The following is a 16,675-nucleotide window of genomic DNA, read 5'->3' as shown; positions in this document are numbered from 1 at the left end:
CCTCTGTTTGCCCGCCTCTGATTCCCCGCCTCTGTTTCCCCATATCTGATTCCCCGTCTCTGAATCCCCAACTCTGATTCCCTGCCTCTGATTCCCCAGCTCTGATTCCCCGCCTTTGATTCCCCCCGTCTGATTCCCAGCCTCTGAATCCCCGTGTCTGATTTCCTGCCTCTGATTCCCCGCCTCTGATTCCCCATCTCTGATTCCTCTGATTCCCCACATCTGATTCCCCATCTCTGATTCCGCACATCCGATTCCCTGCCTCTGATTCCCCAACTCTGATTCCCCACCTCTGACTCCCCAGCTCTGATTCCCCGCCTCAGATTCCCCGCGTCTGATTCCCTGCCTCTGATTCCCCGCCTCTGATTCCCCATCTCTGATTCCCCACCTCTGATTCCCCGTGTCTGATTCCCTGCCTCTGATTCCCCTCCTCTGAATCCCAGCCTCTGATTCCCCATATCTGATTCCCCGCCTCTGATTCCCTGCCTCTGATTCCCCAGCTCTGATTCCCCGCCTTTGATTCCCCCCGTCTGATTCCCAGCCTCTGATTCCCCGTGTCTGATTTCCTGCCTCTGATTCCCCGCCTCTGATTCCCCATCTCTGATTCACCGCCTCTGATTCCCCATCTCTGATTCCCCACCTCTGATTCCCCATATCTGATTCCCTGCCTCTGTTTCCCCGCCTCTGATTCCCCACCTCTGTTTCCCCATATCTGATTCCCCGCCTCTGATTCCCCAACTCGAATACCCCACCTCTGATTCCCCAGCTCTGATTCCCCGCCTCTGATTCCCCGCATCTGATTCCCTGCCTCTGATTCCCCGCCTCTGATTCCAGGCCTCTGATTCCCAGCATCTGATTCCGGCCTCTGATTCCCGGCCTCTGATTCCCTGCTTCTGATTCTGATTCCCTGCCTCTGATTCCCCATCTCTGTTTCCGCACATCTGATTCCTTGCCTCTGATTCCCCACCTCTGATTCCCCATATCTGATTCCCCGCCTGGGTTTCCCCGCCTCTGATTCCCCGCCTCTGTTTCCCAATATCTAAGTCCCCGCCTCTGATTCCCCAAATCTGATTCCCCACCTCTGATTCCCCAGCTCTGATTCCCCGCCTCTGATTCCCCGCATCTGATTCCCTGCATCTGATTCCAAGCCTCTGATTCCCTGCCTCTGATTCCCCATATCTGATTCCCCGCCTCTGATTCCCCAACTCTGATTCCCAGCCTCTGATTCCCCAGCTCTGAATCCCCGCCTCTGATTCCCCGCGTCTGATTCCCTGCCTCTGATTCCCCGCCTCTGATTCCCCATCTGTGATTCACAACCTCTGATGCCCCACCTCTGATTCCCCATATCTGATTCCCCGCCTCTGTTTCCCCGCCTCTGATTCCCCGCCTCTGATTCCCCATATCTGATTCCCCGCCTCTGATTGCCCACCTCTGATTCCCCGCGTCTGATTCCCTGCCTCTGATTCCCCGCCTCTGATTCCCCATCTCTGATTCACCACCTCTGATTCCCAGCCTCTGATTCCCCATCTCTGATTCCGCACATCCGATTCCCTGCCTATGATTCCCCACCTCTGATTCCCCGCCTCTGATTCCCCATATCTGATTCCCTGCCTCTGTTTCCCCGCGTCTGATTCCCCACCTCTGTTTCCCCATATCTGATTCCCCGCCTCTGATTCCCCAACACTAATACCCCGCCTCTGATTTCCCAGCTCTGATTCCCCGCCTCTGATTCCCCGCATCTGATTCCCTGCCTCTGATTCCCCGCCTCCGATTCCAGGCCTCTGTTTCCCAGCATCTGATTCCGGCCTCTGATTCCCGGCCTCTGATTCCCTGCTTCTGATTCTGATTCCCTGCCTCTGATTCCCCATCTCTGATTCCGCACATCTGATTCCTTGCCTCTGATTCCCCACCTCTGATTCCCCATATCTGATTCCCCGCCTGGGTTTCCCCGCCTCTGATTCCCCGCCTCTGTTTCCCAATATCTAAGTCCCCGCCTCTGATTCCCCAAATCTGATTCCCCACCTCTGATTCCCCAGCTCTGATTCCCCGCCTCTGATTGCCGCATCTGATTCCCTGCATCTGATTCCAAGCCTCTGATTCCCTGCCTCTGATTCCCAACCTCTGATTCCCCACCTCTGATTCCCCATATCTGATTCCCTGCCTCTGTTTCCCCGCCTCGGATTTCCCGCCTCTGTTTCCCCATATCTGATTCCCGGCCTCTGATTCCCCGCATCTGATTCCCCGCCTCTGATTCCCTGCCTCTGATTCCCCATCTCCGATTCCGCACATCTGATTCCCTTCCTCTGATTCCCCGCCTCTGATTTTCCGCCTCTGATTCCCTGCCTCTGATTCCCAACCTCGGATTCCCCACCTCTGATTCCCCATATCTGATTCCCGCCTCTGTTTCCCCGCCTCTGATTCCCCGCCTCTGATTCCCAACTCTGATTCCCCGCCTCTGATTCCCCAGCTCTGATTCCCCGTGTTTGATTCCCTGCCTCTGATTCCCTGCCTTGATTCCCCATCTCTGTTTCACCGCCTTTGATTCGCCACCTCTGATTCCCCATATCTGATTCCCCGCCTCTGTTTCCCCGACTCTGATTCCCTGCCTCTGATTCCCAACCTCTGATTCCACACCTCTGATTCCCCATATCTGATTCCCCGCCTCTATTTCCCCATATCTGATTCCCCGCCTCTGATTCCCCAACTCTGATTCCCCGCCTCTGATTCCCCAGCTCTGATTCCCCGACTCAGATTCCCGGCATACGATTCCCTGCCTCTGATTCCCCGCCTCTGATTCCCCATCTCTGATTCCCCGCCTCTGATTCCCCTTGTCTGATTCCCTGCCTTTGATTCCCCGCCTCTGATTCCCCACCTCTGATTCCCTGCCACTGATTCCCTGCCCCTGATTCCCCACCTCTGATTCCCCACATCTGATTCCCCGCCTCTGTTTCCCCGCCTCTGATTCCCCGCCTCTGATTCCCCATATCTGATTCCCTGCCTCTGATTCCCCAAATATGATTCCCCGCCTCTGATTCCCCAGCTCTGAATCCCCGCCTCTGATTCCCCGCGTCTGATTCCCTGCCTCTGATTCCCCGCCTTGATTCCCCATCTCTGATTCACAACCTCTGATTCCCCACCTCTGATTCCCTATATTTGATTCCCCGCCTCTGTTTCCCCGCCTCTGATTCCCCGCCTCTGATTCCCCATATCTGATTCCCCGCCTCTGATTGCCCACCTCTGATTCCCAGCCTCTGATTCGCCAGCTCTGATTCCCCGCCTCTGATTCCCCGCATCTGATTCCCTGCCTCTGATTCCCCGCCTCTGATTCCCCATCTCTGATTCACCGCCTTTGATTCGCCACCTCTGATTCCCCATATCTGATTCCCCACCTCTGATTCCCGGCCTCTTATTCCCAGCATCTGATTCCCGGCCTCTGATTCCCGGCCTCTGATTCCCCGCTTCTGATTCTGATTCCCTGCCTCTTATTCCCCATCTCTGATTCCGCACATCTGATTCCCTGCCTCTGATTCCCCACCTCTGATTCCCCATATCTGATTCCCCGCCTCTGTTTCCCCGCCTCTGATTCCCCGCCTCTGTTTCCCTATATCTAATTCCCCACCTCTGATGCCCCAACTCTGATTCCCCGCCTCTGATTCCCCAGCTCTGATTCCCCGCCTCTGATTCCCTGCATCCGATTCCCCATATCTGATTCCCCGCCTCTGTTTCACCGCCTCTGATTCCCCGCCTCTGTTTCCCCATATCTGATTCCCGCCTCTGATTCCCAACTATGAATCCCCTCCTCTGATTCCCCAGCTCTGATTCCCTGCCTCTGATTCCCCGCGTTCTATTCCCTGCCTCTGATTCCCCGCCTGTGATTCCCCATCACTGATTCACCACCTCTGATTCCCTACCTCTGATTCCCCATATCTAATTCCCCGCCTCTGTTTGCCCGCCTCTGATTCCCCGCCTCTGTTTCCCCATATCTGATTCCCCGCCTCTGAATCCCCAACTCTGATTCCCTGCCTCAGATTCCCCAGCTCTGATTCCCCGCCTTTGATTCCCCCCGTCTGATTCCCAGCCTCTGAATCCCCGTGTCTGATTTCCTGCCTCTGATTCCCCGCCTCTGATTCCCCATCTCTGATTCACCGCCTCTGATTCCCCACCTCTGATTCCCCCTCTCTGATTCCGCACATCCAATTCCCTGCCTCTGATTCCCCAACTCTGATTCCCCACCTCTGATTCCCCAGCTCTGATTCCCCGCCTCAGATTCCCCGCGTCTGATTCCTTGCCTCTGATTCCCCGCCTCTGATTCCCTGCCTCTGATTCCCCATATCTGATTCCCCGCCTCTGATTCCCCAACTCTGATTCCCCGCTTCTGATTCCCCAGCTCTGAATCCCCGCCTCTGATTCCCCGCGTCTTATTCCCTGCCTCTGATTCCCCGCCTCTGATTCCCCTTCTGTGATTCACAACCTCTGATGCCCCACCTCTGATTCCCCATATCTGATTCCCTGCCTCTGTTTCCCCGCCTCTGATTCCCCACCTCTGTTTCCCCATATCTGATTCCCCGCCTCTGATTCCCCAACTCTAATACCCCGCCTCTGATTCCCCAGCTCTGATTCCCCGCCTCTGATTCCCCGCATCTGATTCCCTGCCTCTGATTCCCCGCCTCTGATTCCAGGCCTCTGATTCCCAGCATCTGATTCCGGCCTCTGATTCCCGGCCTCTGATTCCCTGCTTCTGATTTTGATTCCCTGCCTCTGATTCCCCATCTCTGATTCCGCACATCTGATTCCCTGCCTCTGATTCCCCACCTCTGATTCCCCATATCTGATTCCCCGCCTCTGTTTCCCCGCCTCTGATTCCCCGCCTCTGTTTCCCAATATCTAAGTCCCCACCTCTGATTCCCCAAATCTGATTCCCCACCTCTGATTCCCCAGCTCTGATTCCCCGCCTCTGATTCCCCGCATCTGATACCCTGCATCTGATTCCAAGCCTCTGATTCCCTGCCTCTGATTCCCAACCTCTGATTCCCCACCTCTGATTCCCCATATCTGATTCCCCGCCTCTGTTTCCCCGCCTCGGATTCCCCGCCTCTGTTTCCCCATATCTGATTCCCGGCCTCTGATTCCCCGCCTCTGATTCCCCATATCTGATTCCCTGCCTCTGATTCCCCAACTCTGATTCCCCGCCTCTGATTCCCCAGCTCTGAATCCCCGCCTCTGATTCCCCGCGTCTGATTCCCTGCCTCTGATTCCCCGCCTTGATTCCCCATCTCTGATTCACAACCTCTGATTCCCCACCTCTGATTCCCTATATTTGATTCCCCGCCTATGTTTCCCCGCCTCTGATTCCCCGCCTCTGATTCCCCATATCTGATTCCCCGCCTCTGATTGCCCACCTCTGATTCCCAGCCTTTGATTCGCCAGCTCTGATTCCCCGCCTCTGATTCCCCGCATCTGATTCCCTGCCTCTGATTCCCTGCCTCTGATTCCCCATTTCTGATTCACCGCCTTTGATTCGCCACCTCTGATTCCCCATATCTGATTCCCCAACTCTGTTTCCCCGCCTCTGATTCCCCGCCTCTGATTCTCCATATCTCATTCCCCGCCTCTGAATCCCCATCTCTGATTCCCGGACTCTGATTCCCCTCCTCTGATTCCCGGCCTCTTATTCCCAGCATCTGATTCCCGGCCTCTGATTCCCGGCCTCTGATTCCCCGCTTCTGATTCCCTGCCTCTGATTCCCCATCTCTGATTCCGCACATCTGATTCCCTGCCTCTGATTCCCCACCTCTGATTCCCCATATCTGATTCCCCGCCTCTGTTTCCCCGCCTCTGATTCCCCGCCTCTGTTTCCCTATATCTAATTCCCCACCTCTGATGCCCCAACTCTGATTCCCCACCTCTGATTCCCCAGCTCTGATTCCCCGCCTCTGATTCCCCAGCTCTGATTCCCCGCCTCTGATTCCCCGCCTCTGTTTCCCCATATCTGATTCCCGCCTCTGATTCCCAACTATGATTCTCCGCCTCTGATTCCCCAGCTCTGATTCCCTGCCTCTGATTCCCCGCGTTCTATTCCCTGCCTCTGATTCCCCGCCTGTGATTCCACATCACTGATTCACCACCTCTGATTCCCTACCTCTGATTCCCCATATCTAATTCCCCGCCTCTGTTTGCCCGCCTCTGATTCCCCGCCTCTGTTTCCCCATATCTGATTCCCCGCCTCTGAATCCCCAACTCTGATTCCCTACCTCAGATTCCCCAGCTCTGATTCCCCGCCTTTGATTCCCCCCGTCTGATTCCCAGCCTCTGAATCCCCGTGTCTGATTTCCTGCCTCTGATTCCCCGCCTCTGATTCCCCATCTCTGATTCACCGCCTCTGATTCCCCACCTCTGATTCCCCATCTCTGATTCCGCACATCCAATTCCCTGCCTCTGATACCCCAACTCTGATTCCCCACCTCTGATTCCCCAGCTCTGATTCCCCGCCTCAGATTCCCCGCGTCTGATTCCCTGCCTCTTATTCCCCGCCTCTGATTCCCTGCCTCTGATTCCCCATATCTGATTCCCCGCCTCTGATTCCCCAACTCTGATTCCCCGCTTCTGATTCCCCAGCTCTGAATCCCCGCCTCTGATTCCCCGCGTCTGATTCCCTGCCTCTGATTCCCCGCCTCTGATTCCCCATCTGTGATTCACAACCTCTGATGCCCCACCTCTGATTCCCCATATCTGATTCCCCGCCTCTCTTTCCCCGCCTCTGATTCCCCGCCTCTGATTCCCCATATCTGATTCCCCGCCTCTGATTGCCCACCTCTGATACCCCGCGTCTGATACCCTGCCTCTGATTCCCCGCCTCTGATTCCCCATCTCTGATTCACCACCTCAGATTCCCGGCCTCTGATTCCCCATCTCTGATTCCGCACATCCGATTCCCTGCCTATGTTTCCCCACCTCTGATTCCCCGCCTCTGATTCCCCATATCTGATTCCCTGCCTCTGTTTCCCCGCCTCTGATTCCCTACCTCTGTTTCCCCATATCTGATTCCCCGCCTCTGATTCCCCAACTCTAATACCCCGCCTCTGATTCCCCAGCTCTGATTCCCCGCCTCTGATTCCCCGCATCTGATTCCCTGCCTCTGATTCCCCGCCTCTGATTCCAGGCCTCTGATTCCCATCATCTGATTCCGGCCTCTGATTCCCGGCCTCTGATTCCCTGCTTCTGATTCTGATTCCCTGCCTCTGATTCCCTATCTCTGATTCCGCACATCTGATTCCCTGCCTCTGATTCCCCACCTCTGATTCCCCATATCTGATTCCCCACCTCTGTTTCCCCGCCTCTGATTCCCCGCCTCTGTTTCCCAATATCTAAGTCCCCACCTCTGATTCCCCAAATCTGATTCCCCACCTCTGATTCCCCAGCTCTGATTCCCCTCCTCTGATGCCCCGCATCTGATTCCCTGCATCTGATTCCAAACCTCTGATTCCCTGCCTCTGATTCCCAACCTCTGATTCCCCACCTCTGATTCCCCATATCTGATTCTCCGCCTCTGTTTCCCCGCCTCGGATTCCCCGCCTCTGTTTCCCCATATCTGATTCCCGGCCTCTGATTCCCCGCCTCTGATTCCCCGTCTCTGATTCCCTGCCTCTGATTCCCCATCTCCGATTTCGCACATCTGATTCCCTTGCTCTGATTCCCTGCCTCTGATTCCCCGCCTCTGATTCCCAGCTCTGATTCCCAACCTCTGATTCCCCACCTCTGATTCCCCATATCTGATTCCCCGCCTCTGTTTCCCCGCCTGATTCCCCGCCTCTGATTCCCAACTCTGATTCCCCGCCTCTGATTCCCCAGCTCTGATTCCCCGTGTTTGATTCCCTGCCTCTGATTCCCTGCCCTGATTCCCCATCTCTGTTTCACCGCCTTTGATTCGCCACCTCTGAATCCACATATCTGATTCCCCGCCTCTGTTTCCCCGACTCTGATTCCCTTCCTCTGATTCCCAACCTCTGATTCCACACCTCTGATTCCCCATATCTGATTCCCCGCCTCTATTTCCCCATATCTGAATCCCTGCCTCTGATTCCCCAACTCTGATTCCCCGCCTCTGATTCCCCAGCTCTGATTCCCCGACTCTGATTCCCGGCGTCCGATTCCCTGCCTCTGATTCCCCGCCTCTGATTCCCCATCTCTGATTCCCCGCCTCTGATTCCACGTGTCTGATTCCCTGCCTCTGATTCCCCGCCTCTGATTCCCCGCCTCTGATTCCCTGCAACTGATTCCCTGCCCCTGATTCCCCACCTCTGATTCCCCATATCTGATTCCCCGCCTCTGTTTCCCCGCCTCTGATTCCCCGCCTCTGATTCCCCATATCTGATTCCCTGCCTCTGATTCCCCAACTCTGATTCCCCGCCTCTGATTCCCCAGCTCTGAATCCCCGCCTCTGATTCCCCGTGTCTGATTCCCTGCCTCTGATTCCCCGCCATGATTCCCCATCTCTGATTCACAACCTCTGATTCCCCACCTCTGATTCCCTATATTTGATTCCCCGCCTCTGTTTCCCCGCCTCTGATTCCCCGCCTCTGATTCCCCATATCTGATTCCCCGCCTCTGACTGCCCACCTCTGATTCCCCGCCTCTGATTCGCCAGCTCTGATTCCCCGCCTCTGATTCCCCGCATCTGATTCCCTGCCTCTGATTCCCCGCCTCTGATTCCCCATCTCTGATACACAGCCTTTGATTCGCCACCTCTGATTCCCCATATATGATTCCCCGCCTCTGATTCTCCATATCTCATTCCCCGCCTCTGAATCCCCATCTCTGATTCCCGGACTCTGATTCCCCACCTCTGATTCCCGGCCTCTTATTCCCAGCATCTGATTCCCGGCCTCTGATTCCCGGCCTCTGATTCCCCGCTTCTGATTCTGATTCCCTGCCTCTGATTCCCCATCTCTGATTCCGCACATCTGATTCCCTGCCTCTGATTCCCCACCTCTGATTCCCCATATCTGATTCCCCGCCTCTGTTTCCCCGCCTCTGATTCCCCGCCTCTGTTTCCCTATATCTAATTCCACACCTCTGATGCCCCAACTCTGATTCCCCGCCTCTGATTCCCCAGCTCTGATTCCCTGCCTCTGATTCCCCGCATCCGATTCCCCATATCTGATTCCCCGCCTCTGTTTCCCCGCCTCTGATTCCCCGCCTCTGTTTCCCCATATCTGATTCCCCGCCTCTGATTCCCAACTATGATTCCCCGCCTCTGATTCCCCAGCTCTGATTCCCTGCGTCTGATTCCCTGCGTTCTATTCCCTGCCTCTGATTCCCCGCCTGTGATTCCCCATCACTGATTCACCACCTCTGATTCCCCACCTCTGATTCCCCATATCTAATTCCCCGCCTCTGTTTGCCCGCCTCTGATTCCCCGCCTCTGTTTCCCCATATCTGATTCCCCGTCTCTGAATCCCCAACTCTGATTCCCTGCCTCTGATTCCCCAGCTCTGATTCCCCACCTCTGATTCCCCACATCTGATTCCCCGCCTCTGTTTCCCCGCCTCTGATTCCCCGCCTCTGATTCCCCATATCTGATTCCCTGCCTCTGATTCCCCAAATATGATTCCCCGCCTCTGATTCCCCAGCTCTGAATCCCCGCCACTGATTCCCCGCATCTGATTCCCTGCCTCTGATTCCCCGCCTTGATTCCCCATCTCTGATTCACAACCTCTGATTCCCCACCTCTGATTCCCTATATTTGATTCCCCGCCTCTGTTTCCCCGCCTCTGATTCCCCGCCTCTGATTCCCCATATCTGATTCCCCGCCTCTGATTGCCCACCTCTGATTCCCAGCCTCTGATTCGCCAGCTCTGATTCCCCGCCTCTGATTCCCCGCATCTGATTCCCTGCCTCTGATTCCCCGCCTCTGATTCCCCATCTCTGATTCACCGCCTTTGATTCGCCACCTCTGATTCCCCATATCTGATTCCCCACCTCTGATTCCCGGCCTCTTATTCCCAGCATCTGATTCCCGGCCTCTGATTCCCGGCCTCTGATTCCCCGCTTCTGATTCTGATTCCCTGCCTCTTATTCCCCATCTCTGATTCCGCACATCTGATTCCCTGCCTCTGATTCCCCACCTCTGATTCCCCATATCTGATTCCACGCCTCTGTTTCCCCGCCTCTGATTCCCCGCCTCTGTTTCCCTATATCTAATTCCCCACCTCTGATGCCCCAACTCTGATTCCCCGCCTCTGATTCCCCAGCTCTGATTCCCCGCCTCTGATTCCCTGCATCCGATTCCCCATATCTGATTCCCCGCCTCTGTTTCACCGCCTCTGATTCCCCGCCTCTGTTTCCCCATATCTGATTCCCGCCTCTGATTCCCAACTATGAATCCCCTCCTCTGATTCCCCAGCTCTGATTCCCTGCCTCTGATTCCCCGCGTTCTATTCCCTGCCTCTGATTCCCCGCCTGTGATTCCCCATCACTGATTCACCACCTCTGATTCCCTACCTCTGATTCCCCATATCTGACTCCCCGCCTCTGAATCCCCAACTCTGATTCCCTGCCTCAGATTCCCCAGCTCTGATTCCCCGCCTTTGATTCCCCCCGTCTGATTCCCAGCCTCTGAATCCCCGTGTCTGATTTCCTGCCTCTGATTCCCCGCCTCTGATTCCCCATCTCTGATTCACCGCCTCTGATTCCCCACCTCTGATTCCCCCTCTCTGATTCCGCACATCCAATTCCCTGCCTCTGATTCCCCAACTCTGATTCCCCACCTCTGATTCCCCAGCTCTGATTCCCCACCTCAGATTCCCCGCGTCTGATTCCTTGCCTCTGATTCCCCGCCTCTGATTCCCTGCCTCTGATTCCCCATATCTGATTCCCCGCCTCTGATTCCCCAACTCTGATTCCCCGCTTCTGATTCCCCAGCTCTGAATCCCCGCCTCTGATTCCCCGCGTCTTATTCCCTGCCTCTGATTCCCCGCCTCTGATTCCCCTTCTGTGATTCACAACCTCTGATGCCCCACCTCTGATTCCCCATATCTGATTCCCTGCCTCTGTTTCCCCGCCTCTGATTCCCCACCTCTGTTTCCCCATATCTGATTCCCCGCCTCTGATTCCCCAACTCTAATACCCCGCCTCTGATTCCCCAGCTCTGATTCCCCGCCTCTGATTCCCCGCATCTGATTCCCTGCCTCTGATTCCCCGCCTCTGATTCCAGGCCTCTGATTCCCAGCATCTGATTCCGGCCTCTGATTCCCGGCCTCTGATTCCCTGCTTCTGATTCTGATTCCCTGCCTCTGATTCCCCATCTCTGATTCCGCACATCTGATTCCCTGCCTCTGATTCCCCACCTCTGATTCCCCATATCTGATTCCCCGCCTCTGTTTCCCCGCCTCTGATTCCCCGCCTCTGTTTCCCAATATCTAAGTCCCCACCTCTGATTCCCCAAATCTGATTCCCCACCTCTGATTCCCCAGCTCTGATTCCCCGCCTCTGATTCCCCGCATCTGATACCCTGCATCTGATTCCAAGCCTCTGATTCCCTGCCTCTGATTCCCAACCTCTGATTCCCCACCTCTGATTCCCCATATCTGATTCCCCGCCTCTGTTTCCCCGCCTCGGATTCCCCGCCTCTGTTTCCCCATATCTGATTCCCGGCCTCTGATTCCCCGCCTCTGATTCCCCATATCTGATTCCCTGCCTCTGATTCCCCAACTCTGATTCCCCGCCTCTGATTCCCCAGCTCTGAATCCCCGCCTCTGATTCCCCGCGTCTGATTCCCTGCCTCTGATTCCCCGCCTTGATTCCCCATCTCTGATTCACAACCTCTGATTCCCCACCTCTGATTCCCTATATTTGATTCCCCGCCTCTGTTTCCCCGCCTCTGATTCCCCGCCTCTGATTCCCCATATCTGATTCCCCGCCTCTGATTGCCCACCTCTGATTCCCAGCCTTTGATTCGCCAGCTCTGATTCCCCGCCTCTGATTCCCCGCATCTGATTCCCTGCCTCTGATTCCCTGCCTCTGATTCCCCATCTCTGATTCACCGCCTTTGATTCGCCACCTCTGATTCCCCATATCTGATTCCCCAACTCTGTTTCCCCGCCTCTGATTCCCCGCCTCTGATTCTCCATATCTCATTCCCCGCCTCTGAATCCCCATCTCTGATTCCCGGACTCTGATTCCCCTCCTCTGATTCCCGGCCTCTTATTCCCAGCATCTGATTCCCGGCCTCTGATTCCCGGCCTCTGATTCCCCGCTTCTGATTCCCTGCCTCTGATTCCCCATCTCTGATTCCGCACATCTGATTCCCTGCCTCTGATTCCCCACCTCTGATTCCCCATATCTGATTCCCCGCCTCTGTTTCCCCGCCTCTGATTCCCCGCCTCTGTTTCCCTATATCTAATTCCCCACCTCTGATGCCCCAACTCTGATTCCCCGCCTCTGATTCCCCAGCTCTGATTCCCCGCCTCTGATTCCCCAGCTCTGATTCCCCGCCTCTGATTCCCCGCCTCTGTTTCCCCATATCTGATTCCCGCCTCTGATTCCCAACTATGATTCTCCGCCTCTGATTCCCCAGCTCTGATTCCCTGCCTCTGATTCCCCGCGTTCTATTCCCTGCCTCTGATTCCCCGCCTGTGATTCCACATCACTGATTCACCACCTCTGATTCCCTACCTCTGATTCCCCATATCTAATTCCCCGCCTCTGTTTGCCCGCCTCTGATTCCCCGCCTCTGTTTCCCCATATCTGATTCCCCGCCTCTGAATCCCCAACTCTGATTCCCTACCTCAGATTCCCCAGCTCTGATTCCCCGCCTTTGATTCCCCCCGTCTGATTCCCAGCCTCTGAATCCCCGTGTCTGATTTCCTGCCTCTGATTCCCCGCCTCTGATTCCCCATCTCTGATTCACCGCCTCTGATTCCCCACCTCTGATTCCCCATCTCTGATTCCGCACATCCAATTCCCTGCCTCTGATACCCCAACTCTGATTCCCCACCTCTGATTCCCCAGCTCTGATTCCCCGCCTCAGATTCCCCGCGTCTGATTCCCTGCCTCTTATTCCCCGCCTCTGATTCCCTGCCTCTGATTCCCCATATCTGATTCCCCGCCTCTGATTCCCCAACTCTGATTCCCCGCTTCTGATTCCCCAGCTCTGAATCCCCGCCTCTGATTCCCCGCGTCTGATTCCCTGCCTCTGATTCCCCGCCTCTGATTCCCCATCTGTGATTCACAACCTCTGATGCCCCACCTCTGATTCCCCATATCTGATTCCCCGCCTCTCTTTCCCCGCCTCTGATTCCCCGCCTCTGATTCCCCATATCTGATTCCCCGCCTCTGATTGCCCACCTCTGATACCCCGCGTCTGATACCCTGCCTCTGATTCCCCGCCTCTGATTCCCCATCTCTGATTCACCACCTCAGATTCCCGGCCTCTGATTCCCCATCTCTGATTCCGCACATCCGATTCCCTGCCTATGTTTCCCCACCTCTGATTCCCCGCCTCTGATTCCCCATATCTGATTCCCTGCCTCTGTTTCCCCGCCTCTGATTCCCTACCTCTGTTTCCCCATATCTGATTCCCCGCCTCTGATTCCCCAACTCTAATACCCCGCCTCTGATTCCCCAGCTCTGATTCCCCGCCTCTGATTCCCCGCATCTGATTCCCTGCCTCTGATTCCCCGCCTCTGATTCCAGGCCTCTGATTCCCATCATCTGATTCCGGCCTCTGATTCCCGGCCTCTGATTCCCTGCTTCTGATTCTGATTCCCTGCCTCTGATTCCCTATCTCTGATTCCGCACATCTGATTCCCTGCCTCTGATTCCCCACCTCTGATTCCCCATATCTGATTCCCCACCTCTGTTTCCCCGCCTCTGATTCCCCGCCTCTGTTTCCCAATATCTAAGTCCCCACCTCTGATTCCCCAAATCTGATTCCCCACCTCTGATTCCCCAGCTCTGATTCCCCTCCTCTGATGCCCCGCATCTGATTCCCTGCATCTGATTCCAAACCTCTGATTCCCTGCCTCTGATTCCCAACCTCTGATTCCCCACCTCTGATTCCCCATATCTGATTCCCCGCCTCTGTTTCCCCGCCTCGGATTCCCCGCCTCTGTTTCCCCATATCTGATTCCCGGCCTCTGATTCCCCGCCTCTGATTCCCCGTCTCTGATTCCCTGCCTCTGATTCCCCATCTCCGATTCCGCACATCTGATTCCCTTCCTCTGATTCCCTGCCTCTGATTCCCCGCCTCTGATTCCCAGCTCTGATTCCCAACCTCTGATTCCCCACCTCTGATTCCCCATATCTGATTCCCCGCCTCTGTTTCCCCGCCTGATTCCCCGCCTCTGATTCCCAACTCTGATTCCCCGCCTCTGATTCCCCAGCTCTGATTCCCCGTGTTTGATTCCCTGCCTCTGATTCCCTGCCCTGATTCCCCATCTCTGTTTCACCGCCTTTGATTCGCCACCTCTGAATCCACATATCTGATTCCCCGCCTCTGTTTCCCCGACTCTGATTCCCTTCCTCTGATTCCCAACCTCTGATTCCACACCTCTGATTCCCCATATCTGATTCCCCGCCTCTATTTCCCCATATCTGAATCCCTGCCTCTGATTCCCCAACTCTGATTCCCCGCCTCTGATTCCCCAGCTCTGATTCCCCGACTCTGATTCCCGGCGTCCGATTCCCTGCCTCTGATTCCCCGCCTCTGATTCCCCATCTCTGATTCCCCGCCTCTGATTCCACGTGTCTGATTCCCTGCCTCTGATTCCCCGCCTCTGATTCCCCGCCTCTGATTCCCTGCAACTGATTCCCTGCCCCTGATTCCCCACCTCTGATTCCCCATATCTGATTCCCCGCCTCTGTTTCCCCGCCTCTGATTCCCCGCCTCTGATTCCCCATATCTGATTCCCTGCCTCTGATTCCCCAACTCTGATTCCCCGCCTCTGATTCCCCAGCTCTGAATCCCCGCCTCTGATTCCCCGTGTCTGATTCCCTGCCTCTGATTCCCCGCCTTGATTCCCCATCTCTGATTCACAACCTCTGATTCCCCACCTCTGATTCCCTATATTTGATTCCCCGCCTCTGTTTCCCCGCCTCTGATTCCCCGCCTCTGATTCCCCATATCTGATTCCCCGCCTCTGACTGCCCACCTCTGATTCCCCGCCTCTGATTCGCCAGCTCTGATTCCCCGCCTCTGATTCCCCGCATCTGATTCCCTGCCTCTGATTCCCCGCCTCTGATTCCCCATCTCTGATACACAGCCTTTGATTCGCCACCTCTGATTCCCCATATCTGATTCCCCACCTCTGTTTCCCGGCCTCTGATTCCCCGCCTCTGATTCTCCATATCTCATTCCCCGCCTCTGAATCCCCATCTCTGATTCCCGGACTCTGATTCCCCACCTCTGATTCCCGGCCTCTTATTCCCAGCATCTGATTCCCGGCCTCTGATTCCCGGCCTCTGATTCCCCGCTTCTGATTCTGATTCCCTGCCTCTGATTCCCCATCTCTGATTCCGCACATCTGATTCCCTGCCTCTGATTCCCCACCTCTGATTCCCCATATCTGATTCCCCGCCTCTGTTTCCCTGCCTCTGATTCCCCGCCTCTGTTTCCCTATATCTAATTCCACACCTCTGATGCCCCAACTCTGATTCCCCGCCTCTGATTCCCCAGCTCTGATTCCCTGCCTCTGATTCCCCGCATCCGATTCCCCATATCTGATTCCCCGCCTCTGTTTCCCCGCCTCTGATTCCCCGCCTCTGTTTCCCCATATCTGATTCCCCGCCTCTGATTCCCAACTATGATTCCCCGCCTCTGATTCCCCAGCTCTGATTCCCTGCGTCTGATTCCCTGCGTTCTATTCCCTGCCTCTGATTCCCCGCCTGTGATTCCCCATCACTGATTCACCACCTCTGATTCCCCACCTCTGATTACCCATATCTAATTCCCCGCCTCTGTTTGCCCGCCTCTGATTCCCCGCCTCTGTTTCCCCATATCTGATTCCCCGTCTCTGAATCCCCAACTCTGATTCCCTGCCTCTGATTCCCCAGCTCTGATTCCCCGCCTTTGATTCCCCCCGTCTGATTCCCAGCCTCTGAATCCCCGTGTCTGTTTTCCTGCCTCTGATTCCCCGCCTCTGATTCCCCATCTCTGATTCCTCTGATTCCCCACATCTGATTCCCCATCTCTGATTCCGCACATCCGATTCCCTGCCTCTGATTCCCCAACTCTGATTCCCCACCTCTGACTCCCCAGCTCTGATTCCCCGCCTCAGATTCCCCCCGTCGGATTCCCAGCCTCTGTTTTCCCATATCTGATTCCCGGCCTCTGATTCCCGGCCTCTGATTCCCCGCCTCTGATTCCCTGCCTCTGATTCCCCATCTCCGATTCCGCACATCTGATTCCCTTCCTCTGATTCCCCGCCTCTGATTCCCCGCCTCTGATTCCCTGCCTCTGATTCCCAACCTCGGATTCCCCACCTCTGATTCCCCATATCTGATTCCCCGCCTCTGTTTCCCTGCCTCTGATTCCCCGCCTCTGATTCCCAACTCTGATTCCCCGCCTCTGATTCCCCAGCTCTGATTCCCCGTGTTTGATTCCCTGCCTCTGATTCCCTGCCCTGATTCCCCATCTCTGTTTCACCGCCTTTGATTCGCCACCTCTGATTCCCCATAT

The sequence above is a fragment of the Narcine bancroftii genome, chromosome 8 (genome assembly GCF_036971445.1).
Source record: "Narcine bancroftii isolate sNarBan1 chromosome 8, sNarBan1.hap1, whole genome shotgun sequence".
NCBI lineage: Eukaryota > Metazoa > Chordata > Chondrichthyes > Torpediniformes > Narcinidae > Narcine > Narcine bancroftii.
Note: the sequence above shows the minus strand (reverse complement) of the source record.